The sequence below is a fragment of the Triticum dicoccoides genome, chromosome 4A, assembly GCF_002162155.2.
Source record: "Triticum dicoccoides isolate Atlit2015 ecotype Zavitan chromosome 4A, WEW_v2.0, whole genome shotgun sequence".
Taxonomy (NCBI): Eukaryota; Viridiplantae; Streptophyta; class Magnoliopsida; order Poales; family Poaceae; genus Triticum; species Triticum dicoccoides.
In genome coordinates this window covers 538,978,331-539,006,104 of record NC_041386.1, presented here as the reverse complement: position 1 = coordinate 539,006,104, position 27,774 = coordinate 538,978,331, and the positions used below count along the sequence as shown (strand labels likewise).

The window sequence follows — 27,774 nt, the reverse complement described above, 5'->3', positions numbered from 1 at the left end:
CGGAGGGGCGATCCAAGCTCACACATGATCCAGCGCGGGAGCGTGGCAGTGCGACTGCTCCTGTTGGTCAGTCGTCGAAACGCCCTCGGACCTCTTCTCCTACGCCGACTGGAAAGGCTCCCAAGCACCCGCGCGCAGCGCCGTCCAAGCCGCCCAAGGCTCTGCCCAAGATGAAGATGGCCGTCCCCACCATTTCTGGGTAATAATAAAACTCGCTTTCCTTTGTCGTCCGTGGACGGATCCTTGGTCGATTCACTGAGCCAACTAACTGACTTTCGAGATTTGCAGTGGTGCTACTTCTGAGGTCTCCGCCAAAGACGGCGACCAAGAGATGGAGGATGCTGTTACCTCCAACCCTGGTACGATTACTGATGTTCCGCTTTGAGTCGACTGAACATTTATTGCAACTCTGGTCGATTGAATGTTTTCCTTGTAGCTCCTCCTCATGTTATCGACCTCCCAGATGACGACGACAACGAACCGCTGAGAGTGAGGAGGAAGAAGAGGGCGTCAGCTGACAAGACCCCACAATCCACTCCGGCGCCTGAGGCCGTAGCTCGGGACGATGGCGAACCCACTCGGGTTTCTGTGACTTTAGCCATTCCTCTGACGAGTGTGCGGCCCTCGGCGTCGACTGCGGATCCGTCTTCGCTTTTTGCTGCGTACCCCGTCCCTAAGGACCAAGCGGCTGCTACAAAGGAGGCTGTACGCCAGGCGGGGATCATGATGGAACAAGTGAAAGTGGCTCCGGAGGCCTGCCAGGCGGCTTATGACGCGAGCTCGGCTCTTCAAAGTAACGTCCAGGTCAGTCGACTTCAACACTTGGTCTGTTACGATATGCTGTTTGAAGAATCTCTTTTCCGAAGATCTTTATATCCGTACACCCACTGGGTGTGTCTGCCAATTCTTGGACGAGTGGCGGCACGCTAAGTGCACCCACTGGGTGTAGTCCCCGAGACTACGGTGGACTGATGGCAGTCGACTGTAGTCTTTATATTGAGTTGTTGTAGCTGTGTTTCTTCACTCGGTCTAGTTGGGCCATGTTGAATGGAACGGTATCCGGTCGACTGCGGGCAGTCGACTTTTTTTTTATAGTGGGGGCACGCTGAGTGCACCCACTGGGTGTAGTCCCCGAGACTACTGTCGAATGTTTTTGCTTCGGCTGTAGTCTTAGAAACGCCATCACTGTCTCTTAGTTACTCGGAAGCAACTTGTCTTGGACTCGACTTCGAGGGCCGGTCGGGTGGGATAGGAACCGGTGGGGGCACGCTAAGTGCACCCACTGGGTGTAGTCCCCGAGACTATGGTGGACTACTGGCAGTCGACCGTAGTCTTAGTATCTATTGCCTTTGTTGTTGTTTTTTTACTGTAATGATAACTTCTCCCCTTTGACTTTAGAAATCTTGCGATCTTGGAGCCCGCTTGGCTAACTTGGAGAAGCAGCAGATTCAACTGAACCTTGATCTGGAGCTGGCCAGAACAGAGCTGCAGAAGGTCAGAGACGGCGCCGCAGGTAAGACGATTTTGTCGACTGGTTAGCTTTTAGGCTTGAGTATCCTTATGCTATTTCCGATTCAATCATCATTTCTTCGCAGAAAAACTGAACGAAGCTCTGGCGAAGAAGGATCAGGACTTGGCTGCTGCCCGTAAGGAGGCTGATGACAAGACCGCTCTGGCCGTACAGAAGCTGGCTTCGGTCGACCACTTAGAAGAAGAGAATACCAAGCTGAAGACCGCTCTGAACGAAGCCAACAGGGAGTGTTCACGTTGGAAGAAGGAGAACCTCACCCTGAACGAGAAGATGGAAGGCATCGCTCGCAGGAGGGACGACCTGGAGAGCTACTTGAGGAGCCTCGCCAAGAGGTTGTACATCAAGCTTGAAGGTGCACATTCAGTTCCGACTGGGTTTTTTTTGTGTCGACTCAGTCTATGAAAATTGACTTATCCTTGGATCGTGTATGCAGAGCTTTGCCAGAACTTTGAAGAGGAGACTGGGCGGATCGAAACAGGTTTGGATCCAATCAACTCTCCCGTGAAAGATGAAGCTGCCATGAATCTGCTTCGACTGGAATCTCGCGTTGACGGCGTCATGGACTACTTGGCTCGACTGAAGGTTGCCATGTCACGGATCGACCCGGCACTTTGGCCAGAGGCTACGCTCCAAAATGATCTCAAGTCTCTGATGACTCGACTTAACGGAATCCCTGACCGAGTGCAGGAGTGGAAGAAGTCTTCTGCTCGGTGTGGCGCTGATGTGGCTCTGTCTCTGGTCCGCGTCCATTGCAAGGAGGCGCGAGAAGAGAAGCTGGCTGCCATCCAAGTTGCCAATACCAGGAAGCACGACTTTCAAGATTTCATGGAGACTTTCATCGCTGCTGCCACCCGTATTGCAGACGGGATCGACTTGGACGAGTTCGTCGCCCCTTCTAGTCCTCCACCTGAGGAGTGAAAAACTTTTAAGCTCCACTTTAAATTTGCCTCGGAATGCCGAGTGGATTTTGTAACCGTTAAACTCCGTCGAGCTGAGGGCTCGATTACTTTGGCCTGAGGTCTGGGACCTTTTAGGCTTTATCTGATCTTGATTTCTCGTTGAATATCTTCATGGTTTGATTCGTCGAGTGGATCTTGATCTTCACTCGGAATAACCTTGTATTTGCGGCGCAGCTCCGAAGGGGAAGGTAGCAGTCGACTCGCAGATTGGGCTGTGTCTTGTACTTAGGCGAGCACTGGGCTGCAGCTAAGCCTCCGAGTGAGAGGTTTGCTCTCCACTCGGTAGGATTTTTAAAAACTTAGGTGAGCGTTGGGCTGCAGCTAAGCCCCCGAGTGGGAGGTTTGCTCTCCACTCGGTAGGATTTTAAACACTTAGGCGAGCGTTGGGCTGCAGCTAAGCCCCCGAGTGGGAGGTTTGCTCTCCACTCGGTAGGATTTTTATATACTTAGGCGAGCGCCTGACTGCAGCTAAGCCTCTAAGTGAGAGAACTTAGGCGAGTACTGGACTGCAGCTAAGCCCCCGAGCGGGAGGATTGCTCTCCACTCGGTAGGATTTTTTTTCAAACTTAGGCGAGTGTCTGACTGCAGCTAAGCCTCTAAGTGAGAGAACTTAGGCGAGTACTGGACTGCAGCTAAGCCCCTGAGTGGGAGGATTGCTCTCCACTCGGTAGGATTTTTTCAAACTTAGGCGAAACGGATTCACAGCTAAGTCACCCACTGGGGGATTTTGTATGCAAACAAGAGTGACAGCAATTATTGGGACGCTCTTGTCTTTGGTAAAAATGAACTGCAGATTTTTTTTCTTATTACATCTCGTCCAAGGGAGAACTCAAGTGTAAAAGGGGCGGAGTAGTTCCGCATTCCAAGCTCGTGGCTCGTCGGTCTGGTGATCAACATTGTAGAGGTGATATGCTCCATTGTGGAGGACTCTGGTGACGATGAAGGGACCTTCCCAAGTAGGAGCAAGTTTGTGTGGTTTCTGTTGATCCACTCGGAGGACCAAATCTCCTTCCTGGAAGGCTCGGCTCTCCACATTTCTGGCATGGAATCGATGCAAGTCTTGCTGATAGATGGTCGATCTAATCATAGCCATTTCCCTCTCCTCCTCTAGGAGGTCGACTGCGTCTTGCCGGGCTTGCTCTGCTTCGTTTTTGTTATAAAGCTCGACTCTGGGGGCGTTGTGAAGTAGATCACTCGGCAGGACGGCTTCGGCTCCGTAAACCAGAAAAATGGCGTTCTTCCGGTCGATCGGTTCGGGGTGGTCCTCAGCCCCCACAAAACCGACGGAAGTTCGTCGACCCAAGCGCCTGCTGCGTGCTTGAGATCACGCATCAATCGAGGCTTCAATCCTTTGAGAATCAGACCATTTGCTCTTTCAGCTTGTCCATTCGACTGAGGATGCGCGACCGATGCGTAGTCGACTCGCGTGCCTTGAGAGGCGCAAAAAGCTCTGAACTTGTCTGAATCGAAGTTTGACCCATTGTCGGTGATGATGCTATGCGGGACCCCATATCTGAACGTCAGCCCTCGGACGAAATTGATAGCAATGCAAGCATCGAGATTCTTGATAGGCTTGGCTTCAATCCATTTGGTGAACTTGTCGACTGCCACAAGCACATGCGTGAATCCGCTCCTGCCTGTTCTCAGTGGACCGACCATGTCCAGTCCCCAGACAGCAAAGGGCCAGATGAGTGGAATGGTTTTCAGGGCTGATGCAGGCTTGTGTGACATGTTGGAGTAGAACTGGCAACCTCCACACTTGTCGACTATCTCTTTTGTCATCTCATTTGCTCTTGGCCAGTAAAATCCTGCTCGGTATGCTTTAGCCACAATGGTCCAAGAGGACGCATGGTGACCACAGGTCCCCAAGTGGATATCATTAAGGATCATCTGACCCTCTTCTGGTGTTATGCATTTCTGACCGATTCCAGTCGCGCTTTCCTTATACAATTGTCCCTTTATGACTGTGAAGGCCTTGGATCGGCGGACGATCTGTCGAGCCTCTTCCTCGTCCTCCGGGAGTTCTTTCCTCAAGATATACGCGATGTATGGTACCGTCTAGTCAGGATTGATAGCCAAGACCTCCATGACTAGGTCGACCACAGCAGGAATTTCGACTTCAGTCGGATCTGTGGCACTTTTCGGTTGTGGGGCTTCTTCTACGAAGGGATCCTCCTGGACTGACGGCGAGCGGATGTGCTCCAAAAACACATTGCTGGGAATGGCTTCTCTCTTGGAGCCTATCTTTGCCAGATCATCTGCTGCTTAATTTTTCAGTCGGGGGATGTGATGAAGCTCTAACCCCTCGAATTTCTTTTCTAGCTTTCTTACTGTGTTGCAATAGCCAGTCATAGCTGGGCTTCTGACGTCCCACTCCTTCATCACCTGATTAACCACCAAATCTGAGTCGCCGTAGACCATGAGGCGCCGGACGCCGAGTGAAATGGCCATGCGCAACCCGTACAAGAGTGCTTCATATTCTGCTTCATTGTTGGAGGAATCGAAGTGAATCTGGAGAACGTATCTGAGCTTATCTCCTCGAGGGGAGACCAATACTACCCCAGCACCGGAACTGTTTAGCATCTTAGATCCATCGAAGAACATGGTCCAGTGCTCCGAGTGAACTTGAGTCGGGAGTTGCTGTTCAATCCACTCGGTGACGAAATCTACAATTGCTTGGGACTTGATAGCCTTCTTTGCTTCAAACTTGATATCTAGGGGGAGGAGTTCAATCGCCCACTTAGCCACTCGACCAGTTGCATCTCTGTTGTGCAAGATCTCTGACAGTGGAGCGTCGCTGACGACTGTAATGGAATGGTCAGAGAAGTAGTGTGCAACCTTCTTCGTGGTCATGTAGATCCCATATACAAGCTTCTGGTAATGGGGATATCTTTGCTTCGAAGGGGTCAAAACTTCAGACACATAATATACTGGGCGCTGAACTCTGAAGGCCTTTCCTTCTTCTTCCCGCTCGACCGTGAGTACTGTACTGACAACTTGTCCCGTGGCCACAATGTACAGCAGCAGAGGCTCTTTACTGATTGGGGCAGCAAGCACCGGCTAGGTGGAGAGCAGAGCTTTGAGCTCTGCAAACGCTGCGTCAGCTTCTGGAGTCCACTCGAACTTGTCATACTTCTTCATCAGTCGGTAAAGAGGCAACGCCTTTTCACCGAGATGAGAAATGAATCGACTTAGAGCGGCCAAGCAACCTGTAAGTTTCTGGACATCGTGTACACGCATAGGGCGCTTCATCCGGAGTATGGTGCCAACTTTCTCGGGATTGGCGTCGATTCCTCGTTCGGAAACGAGAAAACAGAGTAACTTTCCACCTGGAACTCCGAATGTGCACTTTGATGGATTGAGCTTGATATCGTATCCCCTGAGGTTAGCAAAGGTTTCGGCAAGGTCAGTCAGTAGGTCGGAACCTTTCCGTGACTTAACCACAATATCATCCATGTATGCTTCTACGTTCCGACTAATCTGAGTGAGTAAACACTTCTGAATCATCCTCATGAACGTGGCTCCAGCATTCTTGAGGCCGAAGGGCATGGTGACATAACAGCACCCAAATGGGGTGATGAAAGCCGTTTTGATCTCGTTGGGTCCATACAGACGGATCTGATGGTACCCTGAATAAGCATCTAGAAAAGACAAACGCTCACACCCCGCGGTCGAGTCCACTACCTGGTCGATGCGGGGGAGAGGGAAATGATCTTTCGGGCAGGCCCGATTGATGTGTTTAAAGTCAATGCACACGCGAAGTGACTTGTCCTTTTTGGGGACCATGACTACATTGGCGAGCCACTCGGAGTGGTAAATCTCTCGGATGAACTCCGCTGCTAAGAGCCGAGCCACCTCCTCGCCAATAGCTTTCCTCTTCTGGACGGCGGACCGTCGAAGATGTTCTTTCACAGGCTTGAACTTCGGGTCAACTCGTAGACGGTGCTCAGCCAACCCCCTGGGAACTCCAGGCATGTCAGAAGGCTTCCATGCGAAGACGTCCCAGTTCTCACGGAGGAACTGGATGAGCGCTTCTTCCTATTTGGAGTCGAGCGTCGTCGAGATGTGAGTCGGAGCAGCGTCGGGGTCGGTTGGGTGAATGTGAGCTGGCTTAGTTTCACCGGACGATTGAAAAGCAGATTCTGAAGCAGGCTTCTTGGCTCGTAGCAATTCACTCGGATCAGCAGTCTTCTGGTACTCTTGTAGCTCAACAACTGCCATCTGAGCGTCAGCAATCTTCGATCCTTTCTGAAAACACTCTTCTGCTTTCTTCCAATTGCCGGTAACGGTGATCACACCTCTGGGGCCGGGCATCTTCAACTTGAGATACACGTAGCATGGTCGAGCCATGAAGCGTGCATAAGCTGGCCGACCCAGAATAGCATGATAAGCACTTTGGAAGTCCACAACCTCAAGTGTCAACTTTTCCCTGCGGTTATTCTTTGAATCACCGAAAACCACGTCGAGAGCAATCTGGCCGAGTGACTTGGCTTTCTTTCCAGGAATGACTCCATGGAAGCTCATGTTGCTGGCACTGAGCCTGGACATCGGAATGCCCATCCCTTTCAATGTTTCAGCATACAATATGTTCAGGCCACTGCCACCATCCATCAGGACTTTGGTCAGTCGAGTGCCTTCAACAACTGGGTCTACCACCAAAGCTTGCCTCCCAAGGGTGGCAATGTGCGTAGGGTGATCGGACTGGTCGAATGTGATGGCAGTCTGAGACCACTTCAGATAACTGGGTGTCGCCGGAGCAACCATATTCACCTCACGGTTAATGACTTTCAGTCGACTTTTGCTTTCGACATCAGCAAAAATCATCAGGGTGGAATTGATTTGGGGATATCCGTCGTTGCTATCTTCCTTGTCCTCGACTCTGTCCGACTCTTTTTCCTTATCTTTGGGCTGTTTGCCCTGAAACTGCTGGATCAGGAGCCGGCACTGTCGAGTGGTATGCTTTGGGTAAATGAAATTACCCTCTTCATCTTTCTTGGTGTGGATGTGACATGGCAGATCCAAAACATCATTTCCATCTTGATCCTTGACTTTCTTGGGCTTCCAGGGGCCTTTGAGTTTCCCTTGAAATTTCCCTGGGTTGCGGCCAGGGCCTCCCCAGGGGCGGCTGGCTCGGCCTTCCGCTTCTGCTTCCGACTGGAATTGCCTCCGGTTTCCTGGGCGACTGCTTTCTGCTTGACACTCCGGAGTCGATCTTCATCTTCTCCGTTAGCGTATTTGGTGGCAATTTCCATCATCCGATTCAGGGACATTTCTCCGGTCTGACCAAACTTCAGGTTCAACTCTCTGTTCTTGACGCCTTCTTTAAAGGCACAAACTGCTTGGTGATCCGGTACGTTCTCAACTGTGTGATGCAAAGTGATCCACCTCTGGATGTAATCCCTCAGAGTTTCACTCGGCTTCTGCATGCAAGACCGCAATTCTGTAAGGCCTGCGGGTCGCTTGCATGTTCCCTCAAAGGTTGTGACAAACACTCGAGAGAGATCCTCCCAAGTGTAGATGTTGTTGGGTGCTAACTGATTCAACCACGCTCTGGCCGAGCCCTCTAACAGGAGAGGCAAATGCTTCATAGCCACCTCATCATTGCCACCGCCAATCTGTACAGCCACTCGATAATCTTCGAGCTAAGTGTCAGGCTTAGACTCACCGGTGAACTTGCTGACTCCAGTCGCCAACTGAAAGTTGGGAGGAATCACCGTGGCCCTGATGGCTCGACTGAAACACTCTGGCCCTGAAACACGTATTCTGCTGCAGGCGGGCGCATCTCTGTTCTGGCCTTCCCGATGAGCCCTGTTCCTGTCAACCAAGCCTTGAACGAGGACAGATCTCGCGTTAAAGCCTGGGTCCCTGGGGTCGACGGGAATCCTCTGCCCAACGCTATGAGGGCGCCTGTCATCTCGATGTCGAGGCGCATATGACCCACTCCTCGGGGGAGGGGTTGGCACTCGACGTCGATCATCACGATTGGATCGGTGATCATGCTGCTCATTCCTTCTGTACTGATCATGCCGGTCGCCACGTCCCTCACGCCTCGGGGGCGACCGCGGGCTGTGAGCCGACTGGACTGTATCTGTTGCAACGGATCGACTGTGGATCCTATTCCGCGACTGAGAAACAGCGGAATTCTGGTTTCCCGCCGCCCAGAGAAACGCTCTGATCTGTAACAAGCCCCTGCCAGCCTCCGACTGGGAGGGCTGAATCGATTCTGCTATACGGGCCGCGGCGGCCAAATTCTGAACTGGGGTTCGGTATACCTGTGTCGGCGGGAAGAGCTGGCGTCGACTAGACTCGGGAGCCCACTGTCGCGCTTGCTCGTCGAGTGCTCGCTGGAGATTCTCCAGTCGAGTGCGCTCGGCCAAATTAGCCAAGCGCGCGTCCTCCAGGGCCCGGGCTTCGGGGGACTCTCCGACGATAGGAGTGCGGAGTGCGTCCGTGTCCCGGCGGCGAAGCTCCTCTCGCTGTAATGACGTGAGAGGTTCGGGGAGATACTCATCGTGGGGATGCGACAGGTCGCCCCCACCCGCGCCTCCATCAGCGCGAGGGAAACCGGGAGGACTGTGCGTTCCATCGACCGCCAGGATCTCAGCCGCTGGGTCGCTGCTGTCGCACTCGGATGCGGTCTCCGTGGAGCCAGTCGACAGGTCGAATAGGCCGCAGAGGGATTCGTCGGGCTCGATTGCCGCGACTTGCGGGGCGGCCGACTGGCGAGCCACGGCATGCCTCACCCACCTCTGAAGTCTCGACCGACCGAAGCGCTTGCGCCGGTGGGAGGCAGAGCGGGGAGACGATACGGGGGCCGACCGATACTGGGTCGACGGCTGCCGCAGGAGGACGCCACGAACGCATGCGCGGAAATGCGTCGCACCACGGACGGGGAGCGCGTCGATGTCGAGTGGCGCCTCTTGAAGCCAGGCGGAGTCGTCGGCGATGAACGTGAGCGCGCCGAGGCGGATCTCGCAGCCCTCCACCAAAACTCCGCATGAAACCATGATCAAACGGATCGGAAAAATCGCAACTTCTCCAATCAGGTGCTAAGATTCCGGCCCCACGGTGGGCGCCAACTGTCGTGGTTCTAACTCTGACAGTGATGTAGGGGGGTATGTATGGAGAGGCTAGATCTCAGCAATTGGGAAGTTGTAAACACACCAAGATGTACGAGTTCAGGCCCTTCGCGGAGGAAGTAACAGCCCTACGTCTCGGTGCCCGGAGGCGGTCGACTGGATTACTGGCGTGTGAATAACAGGGGTGCGAACCCTTCATATTGAGGAGGGGGATGGCTTATATAGAGTTTGCCGGCCCCCTCCTGCCCTCTGTAATGCAGGGTTTAAGGTACATTTAAGGTTGGGCGTTACTGGTAACGCCCCTAATAAGTGCTATAATGACCATAAATACTACTTGATAGCCGACCGTTTGCCTGCGGAGTGACTTTAGGTCTCCTGGCGGTCGAGTGGTTGGCTTCATGGTCGAGTGATAGCTTCTTGGTCGAGTGTCTTGAACCCGTCGAGTGGGATACCTTCAAGTCAATTGAAAGGTGACTTCTTCTAGGGATGTCCTAGGATAGGGCTTTTTGGACAGGTCCGTGCCCCTACCCTAGGTACATGGCTTCATCAGATGGTCTCCTCCATCACGGAGGGACATATCAAAAAGCTGAGGAAGGTCGGATACCTGTCTAACGACATCGCGTACCGGCTCCCCGAAAAGGGGCAGCTCATCCCCACCCCTAGGCCCCATGAGAGGGTGGTGTTCCTCCCCCATTTCCTCCGCGGACTGAGCTTCCCTCTCCACCCATTTGTCCGGGGGCTCATGTTCTACTACGGCCTGGAGTTCCACGATCTGGCCCCGAACTTCGTCCTCAACATCTCGGCGTTTATCGTCGTGCGCGAGGCCTTCCTCCACATCCGCCCCATTTCGGGCTCTGGCTCAAGACTTTCAATGTCAAGCCGAAGGTGGTGCGTGGCAGCCAGGCAGAGTGCGGAGGCGCCATGGTGGGCAAGATGGCCAACGTCCTCTGGCTTGAGGGCTCCTTTGTGGAGACCCTGAAGGGGTGGCAATCTGGGTGGTTTTACATCACCGAGCCGCGCGACACCGAATGGGTCGCACCCCCCGAGTTCCGGTCCAGACCCCCAACGCGGCTCACGTCCTGGAAAGAGACGGGCCTATCGTGGGGTAAAAAAGGAGAGCTAACCGGACTCCAAACATGCGTCAAAACCCTAGTGGACAAGAAGCTCAAACTTGTCAACGTAGTCCAGGTTATGCTCATCCGCTTGATCCTCCCGTGCCAACAACGGGCTTTCAACCTGTGGGAGTTCGACCCAGCGCGGCACCAAACTCTGAGCAGGCTCTTCGACACAACGTACGAAGATGCCTGGAAGGTGCTTTTCAAGGGCGTCGAGGTTCTTGCATCCGCTACTGAGGATCGCGGTAAGCTGTTTTTTCCTTTTACAGGGTATCAGTTTTTCATAGTTTGACTCCATGCGGGATCTAAACTCCCTTTACCTTTGATAGGATTGGCAGGTGACCTCCGGACAGATCAACTGCCCGGTTCCTTTGCCCGAAGGCCCAGCGGATGCTCGCTTAGCGAAGCTGCTGGTTCCGGCACCCTATGTGGTGCCGGAGAAGAAGGTCAAGAAGAAGGCCACGGGGACTCGAAAGAGTGCCCGACGCCCGGAGGTGTCGGATTCATCATCCGACGAATCCAAGACGCACTCCTCCCTCCTCCCGTGAAGACAAGGAGGAGGAAGAAGAGACCCCTCCCCCTCCAGCGGGGGAAGGGAAGAAAAGGAAGGCCACCCCAACTGGGGAGGCCGAAGGGTCCAAGAAGGGGAAACCCCTTCCTTCGGACTGCTCCACCGATCCCGACGGCGGCGGAGAGGAGTTGGCGCCTAGGGCCAAGCCCCTGGCCAAATCGTAAGTATCCGAATACCAGAGTAATTCATAGTATTCGTTTATTGCACAGCTTTCCTTACATCGAATATGTTTATGCAGCCCGCCCAAAGACCGGCTCGACGCGTCGTCGAGCGCCTCACTGGACTCATTGGATGTGAACTCACTTCCGACGGCTTCCTCTCCCCGCCCTATGGACGACACCGAAGTGTTGTCTCAATAGGTTCCAAGCCGGGAGGAGGTGGTCCTGGAGGCGCCGCAAGGTGACCTCCCGGACTCTAGGAGTAAAGGGGATGAAACCCCTCGGGGCTCCAAGTCCGGCTCAGGGCCGGACACCGCTCCGGAACCTTCAAAGGTTCCAGAGTCCGGCGGGCGACCTCCTTCCAAGAGGAGCAAGCCCACCGTGCCGGTGACCTCCGTCCAACCAGGGGCGCCGGACAATCTGTTGGAGGTGCTCGAAGGCGCCTCCATCGATGAGGGGCACCGCACTATTATGAGTGCGGTGGTCCAGAAGGTTCAGTCCGCCAAGAGCGGACTGACTGAAGCTTGTACTAGCCTTTTGACAGGCTTTGAGGTAAGTAAATAATGTGAAAATAGATATTATCGCATAGATAGTAGCCCCTAATCCTCTGTTGGGCATTCACGAAGAAAAGCCGAATAGAGGATCAAAAATTCGCAGGAGTCTAACAAAGGACTCAATATGCGTATGCAGGCTTCTCTGCTGGCATCCGCCGCACTGACTGTGGAAGTGGACACACTGAAGCAGAGCCTCGAGAAGTCCGAGCAAGAGCTCGGGCGTGCCAAGAAGCAGCTCGAGGAGAAGGAAGGTAAGAAATACCTTGTTTGAATATGTATAAAAAGGGTGCAATTGCAAAAATAACAGGTTCAACATGGCTATTGTAGGGGCCACGTCTGAGGTGGCGACCCTTAAGCAAGCGCTGCTCGAGGCCGAGAAGAGTGCGGCCGCGGAGCGCACCGAGCGGGAAAGTATGAGGCCGAGGTTGGCAAGGTGCGGCAAGAGCTCCAGGTTCTCATGAAGAAACATGAGAGTTTGGAGCTTGACTCGAAGACGCGAGCGTCCGAGCTTGCGGTGGCTATTGAAAATGCCAAGTCTGCCAAGACCGAATCCCAGAAGACCCTCCGGGAGTTGGATGAGGTGAAGAAGATAGCGGTGGGTAAGGCATTCTTTATGCAAAGCAAACATATAAACATGAGTTACTTGGTACTTACCCGAATCTGGAGCTCTCCAGGAGCGTTCGCAGATCTTCCCCGGAGTGTGTCTGATGCCGCCGCATTCTATCAAGCCGAGGAGGGCAGCTCGACGGAGAAGGTGTTCTGGTCTCAGTATGCTGAGGCCGGACACCTCGTGCCCTGAGCGACCAGCTGAAGCAACTGGTCGAGCTCCACAAGGCGGCCGAACAGGCCATAAAGGGCCTCCTAGTTCGGCTGTGGCCTGGGGAGGCCCTGCCTGGGAGCTATTTCGGGCTGGTGCGGCTGGTGGAGGCCTGTCCAAGGCTCGAAGTCATCAAGCGCTCCGTCTGCATTGAAGGTGCCCATAGGGCCCTTGCCCGTGCTAACTTGCACTGGGGCAAGCTGGATGCTGAGAAGCTTGTGAAGGATGGGCCACCGCCGGGGAAAGAGCATCGCAAGCCCGAAAATTATTATAAGGATGTTCTGAAGGGTGCCCGCCTTGTGGCGGATGAATGTTCTAGGGATGTAATTTTTGAGTAAAACTCGCTCGTTTTTGTCCTGTGCGCTGAAAACTTGTTCATATGCGCTGAGCAATGCTATTGGAATTTAAAATATTACCTTCTGTGCGGCTGTTCATCAATTCTGAGAGATGGCGAGTCGTCGGCTTCCGCCCCCTTGCCGCTAGTGCTAGGGTGTTCGGGGATAAACCTGAGCGCTCTTTTTCCCATGTTTGGGTCCTTCGAGGGAGGCGCTCAGCCCAACGAACAAGGCAATCGGACTATAACGTGTGAACACTCTCACTTAGCCATAGAATTCTATAATTTTAAATTTCGGCGAAGCCCCTAGTATTCGGAAGACCGAGTTCGGGGCGCTATCCACGCCTTGGCCGGACAGAGCCGACTCCTCTCCCTAAGTGGCATAAGTCTTTAGGGACTTGAAAAAACCTCTCGAACAGCGACCATCTCTCACTTCATCATGACAGTCAGTTTTAGCTTTCTCCACGGAGGTGCTCGGCCCAGCTCAATTGGGGCACAATCGCAGTGGTTGTCCTAGTGCTACCTTAGCCGATATAGCGGAACGTAAGGCACCAAAACATAGGAGCCGGGCAAACCCAACTATTGACCCAAGACATGATTCGGAGCCGATGCATATAATGCTATAAGTTCGGGGTGCCGCACTTGTGAAAGTGTTCGGACTTCTCACACCATATTGAGGGGTACTGAAGCCCCTGGCGTATTTTGGCCGTACCAAATTGTACGGGTGCAACATGTCATTAAGGAACATATATTTATAAAAGGATAATGCAAAAATAGACAAAAGCTATGCATTGTTTATTAAAAATAGCTGCAATCAAAGCAGAACGATACAAATAATGTGACAAAAAGTTGGACTATGTAACATGTCTGATCCAGGGGCAAGCTGCGGAATAGTATGCGAAACAGGTATACTGCTCGTGATAGAGACCACCTGTGAGTTCTATAATGCGGCGTGGCTTGTCTGCCTCCCTGGTTCTTGCATCGTTTATGCGGCAATTGAACTGCCGAACAGGCCTTCCGGAGAATGGAGTCCTAAAAGTAAGAGAAAATTAAAATATCGGCAGCCCCTAGTGCGGTTTAAGCCGCGTTTCGGGCGTGCCGTGATGGTGCCCCTCCCCCTGTGCCCATGGTATCTCTAGAGCGTAGTTATGTATGCGAAGTATTGGCATCGCCTTTTTGCGAGGGTTGGGGCCGCATTGCTACGCCTACTCGGATCGTGCCAGGCGGTCTTGTTGTAGGTTACTCCGAGCGCGCTTGATGGTGTCCGGTCGTTTAGTGGCCGGACTGGAGAACTGCCTGGAGAGGCTGCTTTGAACTTCCGCTGCAAGGGCCGCCGTGTGCTCCTCCGTTCGGAGGGAGCGTTCGGTGTTTCCATTGACCATAATTACTCCTCGAGGGCCTAGCATCTTGAGCTTAAGGTATGTGTAATGCGGTACCGCGCTGAACTTAGCGAATGCAGTTCGCCCGAGAAGTGTGTGATAGCCACTGCGAAACGGGACTATGTCGAAGATTAACTCCTCGCTTCGAAAATTATCCAGAGATCCGAAGACCACTTCAAGTGTGACTGAGCCTGTACAGTTGGCCTCTACACCTGGTATTATGCCTTTAAAGGTCGTTTTGGTGGGCTTAATCCTCGAGGGATCTATACCCCTTTTCCGCACTGTATCCTGGTAAAGCAGGTTCCGGCTGCTGCCGCCGTCCATGAGGACTCTAGTGAGATGAAATCCGTCAATAATTGGGTCTAGAACCAATGCGGCGAATCTGCCATGACGGATGCTAGTGGGATGGTCCCTTCGATCAAAGGTGATCGGGCAGGAGGACCATGGGTTGAACTTTGGGGCGACTAGCTCTACCGCGTATACGTCCCTTAACGCACACTTCCGCTCCCTTTTGGGGACATGGGTTGCGTATATCATGTTCATCGTCCGCACTTGTGGGGGAAAACCCTTCTGTCCACTGTTGTTCGGCGGCCGGGGCTCCTCGTCGTCATCGCTATGCAGCCCCTCGTCTTCATTTTTGGCGTTTAGCTTGCCTGCCTGCTTGAACACCCAACAATCCTTGTTGGTGTGATTGGCTGGCTTTTCGGGGGTGCCATGTATCTGGCATGAGCGGTCGAGTATTCGGTCCAAATTAGACGGGCCCCTAGGATTCCTTTTGAATGGCTTTTTCCGCTGACCGGATTTAGAGCCTCTGAATCCGGCATTAACTGACGTATCCTCAGCATTGTCGCTGTTAATGCGGCGCTTCTGCTTGTTGCGACGTGACCTGCCACTACTGTCCCTGGTGTCCGAATTACCAGGGTTCTTGGTCATATTGTTGCTACGAGCAAGCCAGTTGTCTTCTCCCGCGCAAAAGCGGGTCATGAGTGTCGTGAGTGCTGCCATAGATTTCGGCTTTTCCTGTCCAAGGTGCCGGGCCAGCCACTCGTCACGGATATTGTGTTTGAAGGCTGCTAGGGCCTCAGCGTCCGGACAGTCGACTATTTGATTTTTCTTTGTTAGGAACCGTGTCCAGAATTGCCTGGCCGATTCCTCTGGCTGCTGAATTATGTGACTTAGGTCATCGGCGTCTGGGGGTCGCACATAAGTGCCCTGGAAATTGTCGAGGAATGCGGCTTCCAGGTCCTCCCAACAACTGATTGATCCTGTTGGCAAGCTGCTAAGCCAATGCCGAGCTGGTCCTTTAAGCTTGAGTGGGATGTATTTGATGGCGTGGAAATCATCGTCGCGGGCCATGTGGATATGATGGAGATAATCCTCGATCCATGCCGCAGGATCTGTTGTGCCATCATATGATTTGATGTTTACGGGTTTGAAACCCTCGGGGATTTGATGACCCATTATTTCGTTTGTAAAGCAGAGTGGGTGCGCGGCGCCTCTCTACTAGGCTATATCGTGACGTAGCTCCAATGAGCCTTGTCTATACCCCAACCTTGCTGACCGTAGTCCGGCCAGGGCTCTCCTGATAAAGAGAGAGACTTTAGTGACTTCAGGATATCGCCAAAAGGCGAGTGCTGAAAGATGTCCGCGGCAGTGAGCTCCATGATCGGCGCCCAATCGGATTCGATCGGCAGGGGCGCGGGGGGCTCGGAGTCCGGAGAGGAGTCCGGCTCCTTGGAGCCACGGGTCTCGTGGAGTACGGGGTTGGTGCTTGGCTCAATCGCCGTTGGGGTTGCAGCCCCCGAGGTGGCATCCAACCGCCCGTCCTTGATCGGCACAGTTGGCTCCGAGTTAAGGGTCGAAGCCGACGTGGGTGCGGCCTCCAGGGCACTGTTCGGCAGCAGAGCTAGATCATGCTTGTCATGACAGTGCGGCGCGCTCGGCAGTGGCTCGAATCCGTCGAAGATCAAGTCCCTGCGGATGTCAGACGTGTAGTTTAAACTTCCAAATCTGACCTAACGGCCAGGGGCGTAGCTTTCGATCTGCTCCAGATGGCCAAGTGAATTGGCCCGCAGTGCGAAGCCGCCGAAGACGAAGATCTGTCCGGGGAGGAAGGTCTCACCCTGGACTGCATCACTATTGATGATCGTAGGAGCCATCGAGCCTGACGGCGACGACACAGAGGAACTCTCAGTGAAAGCACCAATGTCAGTGTCAAAACCGGCGGATCTCGGGTAGGGGGTCCCGAACTGTGCGTCTAGGCCGGATGGTAACAGGAGACAAAGGACACGAAGTTTTACCCAGGTTTGGGCCCTCTCGATGGAGGTAAAACCCTACTTCCTGCTTGATTAATATTGATGATATGGGTCGTACAAGAGTAGATCTACCACGAGATCGAGGAGGCTAAACCCTAGAAGCTAGCCTATGGTATGATTGTTGATGTGTATGTTGTCCTACGGACTAAAACCCTCCGGTTTATATAGACACTGGGTAGGGTTAGGGTTACATAGAGTCGGTTACAATGGTAGGAGATATGCATATCCGTATCTCCAAGCTTGCCTTCCACGCCAAGGAAAGTCCCTTCCGGACGTGGGACGGAGTCTTCAATCTTGTATCTTCATAGTCCAGGAGTCCGGCTGAAGGTATAGTCTGGACATCCGGACACCCCCTAATCCAGTACTCCCTTAGTTCTAATATTGCTTTTACGAACCACAGTTGAAGCTTTAGCATGATCGTTTATCCTAACAGGAAAAGGTGGTTTCTCAACATAGGCAGTAGGAACAATAGGATCATTATAAGTGATAGTCTTTTCTTCAACTTTAATAGGTGCAACTACTTTTACTTCTATAGGAGGATGATATTTAAACCACTTCTCCTTAGGGAGATCAACATGAGTAGCAAAAGATTCACAGAAAGAAGCTACTATCTCAGAGTCAAGTCCATATTTAGTGCTAAATTTACAGAAAACGTCGGTATCCATAAAAGATTTAACACAATCAAACTTAGGTGTCATACCTAACTCCTTACCTTCATCGAGATCCCAATCTTAAGAGTTGCGTTTAACTCTTTCCAATATATCCCATTTGAATTCAATAGTCTTCATCATAAAAGAGCCAGCACAAGAAGTATCGAGCATGGTGCGATTGTTATCAGAAAGCCGAGCATAAAAATTTTGAATAATCATTTCTCTTGAGAGCTCATGATTGGGTCATGAATATAACATTGATTTAAGCCTCCCCCAAGCTTGAGCGATGCTTTCTCCTTCACGAGGCCAAAAATTATATATATAATTACAATCACGATGAACAAGATGCATATGATAAAACTTCTGATGAAATTCCAATTTCAATCATTTGTAGTTCCATGGTCCCATATCATCACATATCCTATACCATGTCAATGCATCTCCCTCCAAAGATAAAGGGAAGACATTCTTCTTGATAACATCATCGGGCATACCTGCAAGCTTAAATAATCCACAAACTTCATCCACATATATTAGGTGCTCATCAGGATGTAATGTTCCATCTCCTGCAAAAGGATTAGCTAGCAGTTTTTCTATCATACCCGAAGGAATTTCAAAGTAGAGATTTTCATTTTCAGTAGGTTGAGGAGCAACTCTTTGCTCTACTGGTCGAGGTGAAGATACCCCGAACAAGCCCCTTAGAGGATTACTTTCCATAGTAACAAGTGACAGTAAATTTCAGCACACTATATAAATTTTCCCTTACCAAATTCCACCTACCAAAGGCGCTTCACTCCCCGGCAACGACGCCAGAAAAGAGTCTTGATGACCCACAAGTATAGGGGATCTATCTTAGTCCTTTTGATAAGTAAGAGTGTCGAACCCAACGAGGAGCATAAGGAAATGATAAGCGGTTTTCAGCAAGGTATTCTCTGCAAGCACTGAAATTATAGGTAATAGATAGTTTTGTGGTAAGATAATTTGTAACGAGCAACAAATAACAAAAGTAAATAAAGTGCAGCAAGGTGGCCCAATCCTTTTTGTAGCAAAGGACAAGTCTGGACAAACTCTTATATAGAGAAAAGCGCACCCGAGGACACATGGGAATTAACGTCAAGCTAGTTTTCATCACGTTCATATGATTCACGTTCGGTACTTTGATAATTTGGTATGTGGGTGGACCGGTGCTTGGGTATTGTCCTTACTTAGACAAGCATCCCACTTATGATTAACCTCTATTGCAAGCATCCGCAACTACAACAAAAGTATCAAGGTAAACCTAACCATAGCATGAAACATATGGATCCAAATCAGCCCCTTACGAAGCAACGCATAAACTAGGGTTTAAGCTTTTGTCACTCTAGCAACCCATCATCTACTTATTACTTCCCAATGCTTTCCTCTAGGCCCAAATAATGGTGAAGTGTCATGTAGTCGACGTTCACATAACACCACTAGAGGAGAGACAACATACATCTCATCAGAATATCAAACGAATACCAAATTCAGATGACTACTAATAGCAAGACTTCTCCCATGTCCTCAGGAACAAACGTAACTAATCACAAAGCATATTCATGTTCATAATCAGAGGGGTATTAATGTGCATATAGGATCTGAACATATGATCTTCCACCAAGTAAACCAACTAGCATCAACTACAAGGAGTAATCAACACTACTAGCAACCTACAGGTACCAATCCCAGACTTAGAGACAAGAATTGGATACAAGAGATGAACTAGGGTTTGAGAGGAGATGGTGCTGGTGAAGATGTTGATGGAGATTGGGCCCCTCCCGATGAGAGGAGCATTGGTGATGATTTCCCCCTCCCGGAGGGAAGTTTCCCCGGCAGAACAGCTCCGCCAAAGCCCTAGATTGGTTCTGCCAAGGTTCCACCTCGTGGCGGCGGAGTCTCGTCCCGAAATCTTGCTTATGATTTTTTCCTCAATGAAAGACTCCATATAGAAGAAGATGGGCATCGGAGGGCCATCAGGGGGCCCACAAGGCAGTGGGGCGCGCCCAGGGGGGTAGGGCGCGCCTCCCACCCTCATGGCTGGTGAGTGGTGAGGGAGTCCTGGATTAGGGGGTCTTCGGACAGCCGGACTATATACTTTGGCCAGACTGTTGGACTATGAAGATACAAGATTGAAGACTTCGTCTTGTGTCCGGATGGGACTCTCCTTTGCATGGAGGGCAAGCTTGGCGATTCGGATATGTAGATCTCCTCCCTTCTAACCGACTCTGTGTAACCCTAGCTCCCTCCGGTGTCTATATAAACTGGAGGGTTTTAGTCCGAAGGACAACAACAATCATACCATAGGCTAGCTTCTAGGCTTTAGCCTCTCTGATATCGTGGTAGATCAACTCTTGTAATACTCATATCATCAAGATCAATCAAGCAGGAAGTAGGGTATTACCTCCATCGAGAGGGCCCGAACCTGGGTAAACACTGTGTCCCCCGCCTCCTGTTACCATCCACCTTAGACGCACAGTTCAGGACCCCCTAACCGATATCCGCCGGTTTTGACACCGACAAGTGGCCCCCCTCTGGTAATTCTTGCGCTCAGTATTTTTTAATATTTTGGAAATAACTTCCGTGAAGTTTCAGGACTTTTGGAGCTGTGCAGAATAGGTCTCTAATATTTGCTCCTTTTCCAGCCCAGAATCCCAGCTGCCGGCCTTCTCCCTCTTTATGTAAACCTTGTAAAATAAGAGAGAATGGGCATAAGCATTGTGACATAATGTGTAATAACAGCCCATAATGCAATAAATATCGATATAAAAGCATGATGCAAAATGGACGTATCAGAGGCCAACATTCAGCAAAGGCCAACATTCAGCACAGAAAGTAAACAATGTACTCCATTATCCTCCACCGATGGAGCTTCTTAGCAAAGGTCCAACTCTTGTACCAGTTGTGGGTCGATGATCTGCATCATCTTGTCAAGGACGTTAACCTCTGCAAACTTGGCAATGATTAATCCGTCCTTGAACATGCCATCTGTTGGGCTCTTTCGTATGAATATTTCAAGGAGAACGACCCCAAAGCTGTAAACATCTGCATCGAGTAGAAACTTGACCACCCGCTCCATATTCTGTAGATTGCATATATCGACAGATTGGTTTAATCTCACACTTCCAACTAAATTAGTAAGAAAAACAGATCATAAAAAATAATACCTGGAGCAACATATCCTATGGTTCCCCTGATTGCAAGCGAAGAAACCGATGTCGAGTCATCAAAGGATGATGACATGGGATAGACTTGCAACCGTGCGAGTCCAAAGTCTCCAACATGAGCTACCATGTCATTGTCCAGAAGAATGTTGTTGGGTTTGAGATCACAATGAACAATACTTCCATGGTGGTTATAGTGTAGGTACGCCATTGCATCTGCTATATCCACCACAATGCTTAACCTTTGAGCAAGTGAAACATGTTTTAAAGAGTTGCCATTGTCTTCCGTTGAGTATAGCAAGTTATGCAAATCCCCTCCTGGCATGAACTCATACACTAGCGCTTTGAAATCATTTCCGCTAGAATCAATGCTAGAGCATGCAGTTAAGATATGGACTAGATTGCGGTGTCGCACATTTCGCAAAGCATTGCACTCTGCAATGCAGCTCCTCTGTGCTCCCCTTACCTCTAAGCAAAATACTTTCACGGCAACCACATTTTCTTCTTGAAGTATCTTCCCTCTATATACTGAACTGTATCTTCCCGTGCCAATCAAATTGGATACAGAGAATCCATCTGTTGCTCTAGCAAGATCCTTATAGGAAACTTGGGGGAATTTGCTATCAAATGAGAGTGAAGACATAGAACTTCTCATACGGTTTTTCCTCCGCCAAAGCTGCACAAAGATCACCGTAGCAAGCAGTGAGAGCATGCAAGCGACTGGGATCACTACTTTGACTATTACAGGTAGCCTGTGTTTAGATAAATTTGAAGACATAACAGAACATGAAGCCAGGTGTAAGTTCGATGCCCCACCACAAAGGCCCTGATTTCCATCAATATGTGTGGCAGTTGCGTTCTTGAATATTCCATGAATTGGAACCTTGCCCTCAAGATGGTTGAACGACAGATCTATTTTCTTAAGAAGTTGAAGGTTCCCAAGAGACGCTGGTATTGATCCGGTTAAGTTATTGTAAGACAAATTGAGGACTTTTAGGCCAAATAGGTTGCCAAATGAAACGGGGATGTTTACATCGAAAATATTATTGTCCAAGTCAATGTGTCAAACTTTTGCAATCACCTGAAGTACTTGGAATATGGCCAGATAACTTGTTCGATGAAAGCAGCAAAATCACGAGCTGCTTGGCGTTGCCTACTTCTGCAGGAAGTTGTCCGTGAAGGTTGTTGAGTGATAATCCAATTTTCCTTATTGTTGGAATGTTGAACATCCCCTCTGGTACCCTACTATTAAGATTGTTATTGGAAATGCTCAGTGTTTCAAGAGATTGAAGGTTTCCTAGGCTTGTTGGTATGTGCCCAATGAATTAGTTTGTGTCTAGAAGTAGTTCTATTAATCGGGATAAACTGAAGCCCCGAAAAAAAATCGGGATACATTGAAAAGGGGGGAAGGAATGTAGCTTTAAACATGGTGGATAAGCTTAGCTTTTGAAATTTTTTGAAAGCTCCCGGCCAATGTGGCCCTCGCAGCCTGTCAACCCCGCAGAACCCATGACCACCCCTCCCATCCTTTACCCGTCTCTCCCAGACCCAGTTGTAGAGGATGACCTCGACGACCCCAACATCTCCAAGGGAATGGGACGAGACAGGCGACGACGGGCGTCGCTCGGGGTCAGAACTGAGCGAGCAGCCGTGCTAGATGTGGCTCGGAACAACGGGAGGAACGCCTCATACTCACGATGCTCGGAGCGACGGGTTAGCTCCGATGATTCGTGGATGCAGTGCAGCCTTGCCTTACAAGTAGAAGTAGAAGCCTTGCTTGTGGAATTTTCAGGAATCTTAAAACTATGAAGCTTTATGCACAAGGGGCCCTCACGACACTCAAAGACCCATCACAACTGGAAGGTAGAGCAGAGGTAATTTCTTGCCTCAAGGACCGACTATTTCTACATCCCTTCCAGATTCCTCCCAGTCCTACGCATTAAAAAATGCCTTGACTGACATGGGATGCTTCTCAATCCTACCATGTTTAGTAAGTTTGCATGAGATGTTGTCACTGGCAACATATGCAAAGTTTGTTATATAGTGGTGACTTACCAACCATGCATCTTTGTGTTTAATTCCATGGGCTCATAGTGAGTTCATCACAATAAAGAAGAAAATGTGTAAGGCCCTACAAAGTGCAAACCATAAGCACGCTAGCCCTCCCCACATGGTGCTCACCCTTTACATCGTACTAACATTATGACTTTATCAGATCAAAAAAGCATTATGACTTTACACATTTGCACATGCTCTTAGCTGTGGTGAAACCAGATCCGTCACCAGCCGATTTAATGTCAAGAGAGTACATCTGGAGCTCTAGTGTTAGGAGGCCGCCATCCAATGCTATTCTGGAAGAAGACAATGTGTAAGGCACCAACAACCATAAGCACAGTAGGATTCATTGCACCACTCACATGATGACCATTGTTAGCAGCACGTACTAGCATTATGGCTCTTTACACATCTGCACATGTTGTTACTGTCAAACATGATCCGTCACCAGCGGATTGAATGGCAAAAGAGTACATTCGGAACTATCGTTGTACATTAACTATGGTACCAGATGGTTTACTATTAACCAAAAAGGTTGTGGTTTGAGATGAACATGACCTGTACCCGATGAAGTACATCGCATCTTTTGGACTGCAGAACCCTAGTTCAGACCAGCTCAAATGTGGAGTGTACATAGTACTCGCTCAAGTTCTGGGATCATTGTTTTGGAAAAGAAACTTCAAGGTTGTGCTAAGTAATGCTTTGAGCAACTAATTGGACTCCATTTTAGTTCAGGCTGTGATTTTCCTCAGACTACTTTGTAACAGTAGTAGCAACCTTTTTTGTTCTATTTCCTTTCTTTTCTTTGGTAATGGTTTCTTGTTATATGTAACATCCCAAATTTTCAATTTGGAATGTTATACATTAGATCATCATTGCATATCATATTTTATTTGGTTTTGGTTTTGATCCTAGAAATTCTACGCAACTCAAGGACCCACGGAGAGAGTTGGGGATTTCGTTATTTTCATATTTGAGTTTTCTCAAATCTTGAGAATAGGATCATTTGATTTTAATTATTTTATCATCAATTATTTCTATTACAAAAATATGAGAGAGGGAATAAAATGACTTTCCCAAAATAAAGAAATATTTAGGATTTAATAATAAAATCAAATAGGATTTTATTTTGGAGTTTTTCGTTATTTTATTTGAATTTAGGAAAAATGTGCATTTTCCAAAATTGCATTTAGGCCCCAAATAAATGTTCACCTTGTGCAGATTGATTTTAGAAGCCCGGGAAAATTTATTTTGAGATTTTTGGAGTCAGTTTAGTATTTCTTTTATTTGTTTTCTGCGCGGAATAATTTTAAAAAAACGAAACCAACCTACGGGCCGTGTTAGGCCCGGACTCCTCCGGGGCCGGCCTTTAAAAGCCGGGGCGCCCGACCCCACAGCCCACCGAGCCGCCACGCCGCCTGAACCCTAGCGTCGCCGCCGCCCGCGCCGCGCCACCCCGCAGCCGCCGCGCCGGATCCCGCCGCTGCCGGCGCCGCGCCGCCCCGCCGCCTCGCCGCCGGATCCCGCCGCCGCCGCCGCCGGAACCTCGCCGGAATTGTCGGGTGGTTTTTTTTAGACGCCGGTTTTTTTCAAAAAACCGTTCAGTTTTTCTGACGGTTTTGTTCGTTTTTTAGTTTCGATTTTTCCGATTTATTTAAATAGCGAGCATTCGTTCGTTTGTTCTAGCGAACGTTCGTCATTTTTCTTTTTCTCGGATTAAATCCGTGATTTTTCTGATCGCGATTTCTGATCCTATTTTCGTTTTAGTAACTTTTCGCTCGTTTATCGGAATCAGGCGATTCAAGCGCCTGGAGTTTCGTCTCGAAACCCTCTATCCGTTTAACCAACTTAAACAAGTTTTTGCCACTGTAAAAATTTCCCTAGATCCAGAATAGTAAACGAAGCCTGTTTCTTTTGCCGTTTGACTTTTGTTGCTTCGTTTGATTTGATTCTTTTTGCAAACCGGAGTTCTTAAGTTGAACCTTCTGGTTAGATCTCTTATTTGAGTTTTACCTGTGCATTAGATGAATGCTTATTGTATGCTTGTTTGTTTGTCTGTGATAGAATACCCGGAGTGCGTCGCGTGTTACTTCGAATCTCTAGGTTTCGCGGATCATCAGCAAGGCAAGTAACACTTTGACCATACCTCCTACTACCCAGTTTTATTGCATTAGATCAATCCTCAAACATTGCATGATTAGGATCTAATTAAAATGTGGGATGGGAAGTAGCTGAGGTAGTACCTATTACCTGTTATATTATCAAACCTTTGGGAGTTACTTCTACTTTTGCTTACTATTGCTATGCTATGCTAGTAGACGTGGATTGGGTGAGTGATATCCATGACAGATGTGAGCTTGTTAATTTAATGGTTTATCTAAGGTGGCAACTTAAACACACATCTGGGTGGATTGAGGTACCTGGGTATTCCAGGATTGCCTGTTTTTCTTTATGGACCGCCACCCAGGCCCAAAGGGATCATGAGATTTTTCATACTAGAAACTTCCGTGTGCATCCACAAGCTATTATGGGCTCTAGCATAGTTGATTAAGTCGTGCGAACTCTTACAGGGTAGACTACCAGATGTAGGGGAAAGTAGGTGTAACGGTCTATCCATCATAAGGTGCTAGCACTTCTGAAAGACTATGCCTCGGTCATCCGTCTTCTCAAACACCATGTAATGCAAGAAACCAAATGGAGGCGATCGAGTCTTGTGGGGAAAAGTGCGCAAACCTCTGCAGAGTGTATAAACTAATCATGGTTAGCCGTGTCCCGGATTATGGACATCTTGAGTATCTAGTACTTGGATTATCATGTGAATCTCAACATGTTACTCTAAAAATTTAATTTTGTTGGGTTTTGTTAATGATGATGCTTAATTGGGATTGAGGATGTTGTCAACCATTCTCAATGTTTAACAACTACCCTGATAGTTAAATAAAATTTATTCCTTTGCAGTAGGGAAAAATCAGCTTTACGCAAAACAGTAACCATAGAGCTTTCCACCAGCCAAATATGCATATAGTATAGCTGTTTCATTCCATTACTCTCTATGTGTTACCTTGCCAGCATATTCCATGTGCTGGCCCATTTCGGGCTGCAACGTTAATGTTGCAGACTTTTCAGACGACGATTAAGGAGTTTTTAGGTCGTGGTTCTATACTCAGTGATGCCGTTGGAGTTGATGGACTCACTTATCTTCCAAGCCTTCCGCTGTTATCGTTATTAGATGGCCTTAAGCCATATTTATTGTAATAAGTTCTCTATTAAGTCACTCGATGTAATAAGTGTGTGATTGCTACTCTGTTATAAATCCTTCAAGTACTGTGTGGTGTCAGCATTACTGATCCAGGAATGACACCTGAGCACAGAGATCAGACTGTTTGAGGTCTGGTCGCTACAAAGATGGTATCAGAGCACACGCTGACTGTAGGACACGACCACTAAGCTAAAGACGTAGATCACTATTCACTCTCTTCTCTTCTGACCTCTCATCTTTTCTACTCTTTAGGATGGCGGATGCAAGGAACAAGTTCATGCAACCAGATGAAGATACACCCTTTGGACGTCACCTGAAGGAAGTCACTAGATACCTGAACATAGGAGTACCAAGCTTCACCGGAACCTACAATGCCACTTTACCTGAAGAAGAGCGCTGGATGATTCAAGTTCAAGTTCCAGGAAGGACGTTCATGCCAGTCACTGAGCCCATAAAGTTTTCTTTTGATGCACCAACTTGGAGTCTAGGGAAGAGCATGGCAGCTCATATCGCCATGGGACGCATTGGAGAAGTCTACCGCAATGATCTCAAGGATACTATCTACCAGATTTGTGGGCACCGAGATGAGCATTGGGAGATGATCAGCACCAGAAAGATAGATCAATTGCAGCTTTTATCCAGAAATTAAACCAGTACATTTGACGGCAGGAGAACCAGATGTGCGCCGACATGATAGATCTGAAGAAGGCAAGGACTAGAATCAAGGAACTGGAGGAAGAACTCAAGGCTACACGTGAAGATTATGAAGAAGAAATTGAAGTATTGGTGGAGAAGAATGTCGATCTGATCAAGAAGATCGGGATATTTATGGGAGACCCTACACCAGTAGATGAAGACGAAAAACCCAAGGAGATTCGCCCGGAAGACTACATCATCATCGACGACACCGACTCGGACCCAGATGATAGCGATGATGACTATGTTGATGAAGCCGGAGCAGATATCATGGAGTCTGCAACCGAAGAATATTTCTAGTAGACCACCTCATCAATAGTAGTAGTCCACCATGTAAATACAGTAGTCCGAAGCACTTTCGCGATAGTTAGATCGATTGTATGCCCTTGTTTGATTGAATGAAGTGAATTGTTTGCTTTTGCCTCATGTGCATATGGGTAGTGTTTTTATCTTTAGACCCCCTCTATTCTTAAATCTCATCTTTTCTAAACCCTCAGATGCCTCCGAGACGTGACCCCAGATTTACCTTTCCACCAAAGCTCACCTAGTTGATCCAGCGGCAGAACACATTGATGCAGTTGCTAGTCCGGAATCAGAATTAGGGGAACAACAACAACAACCCACCACCACCACCACCACCTGTTGATCACTTAGCCCGTTTTCTTAGGCTGAATCCGCCGGTGTTTTCCAGTAGCACCGAGCCGATAGTAGCAGATGATTGGCTCCGCAAGACAGCTAGAGAGTTGACCACAGCAGGATGCACAGATGCGGAGAAGGTGAAGTTTGCCGCACATCAGCTTGAAGGACCCGCAGCATCATGGTGGGAGAATTTTACAACCACTTTCCTTATCGACACTGTCACATGGGACCAGTTTCAGCAGGCTTTTCGAACTGCCCATGTTTTAGCAGGAGCTATGGCCATGAAGAAGCGTGAGTTTCGCAACTTGCGCCAAGGAGGACGGACAGTTGGCCAGTATGTGGAGGACTTTAGTAAATTAGCACGTTATGCCCCAGATGACGTTGCTACAGATGCAGCTAAGCAGGAGAAGTTTCTGGAAGGAGTGAATGAAAAGTTGAGCATGCAGTTGATGATAGCAACCTTCAACAACTACCAGGAGTTGGT

At 49.4% G+C, this 27,774-nt stretch overlaps 1 pseudogene; it reads right to left on the bottom strand.

Moving 5' to 3' along the window:
- LOC119283619 overlaps window positions 1-20,852 on the bottom strand; it is a 78,389-nt pseudogene extending 57,537 nt beyond the window's left edge.
- Window positions 20,853-27,774: the final 6,922 nt, after the last annotated feature.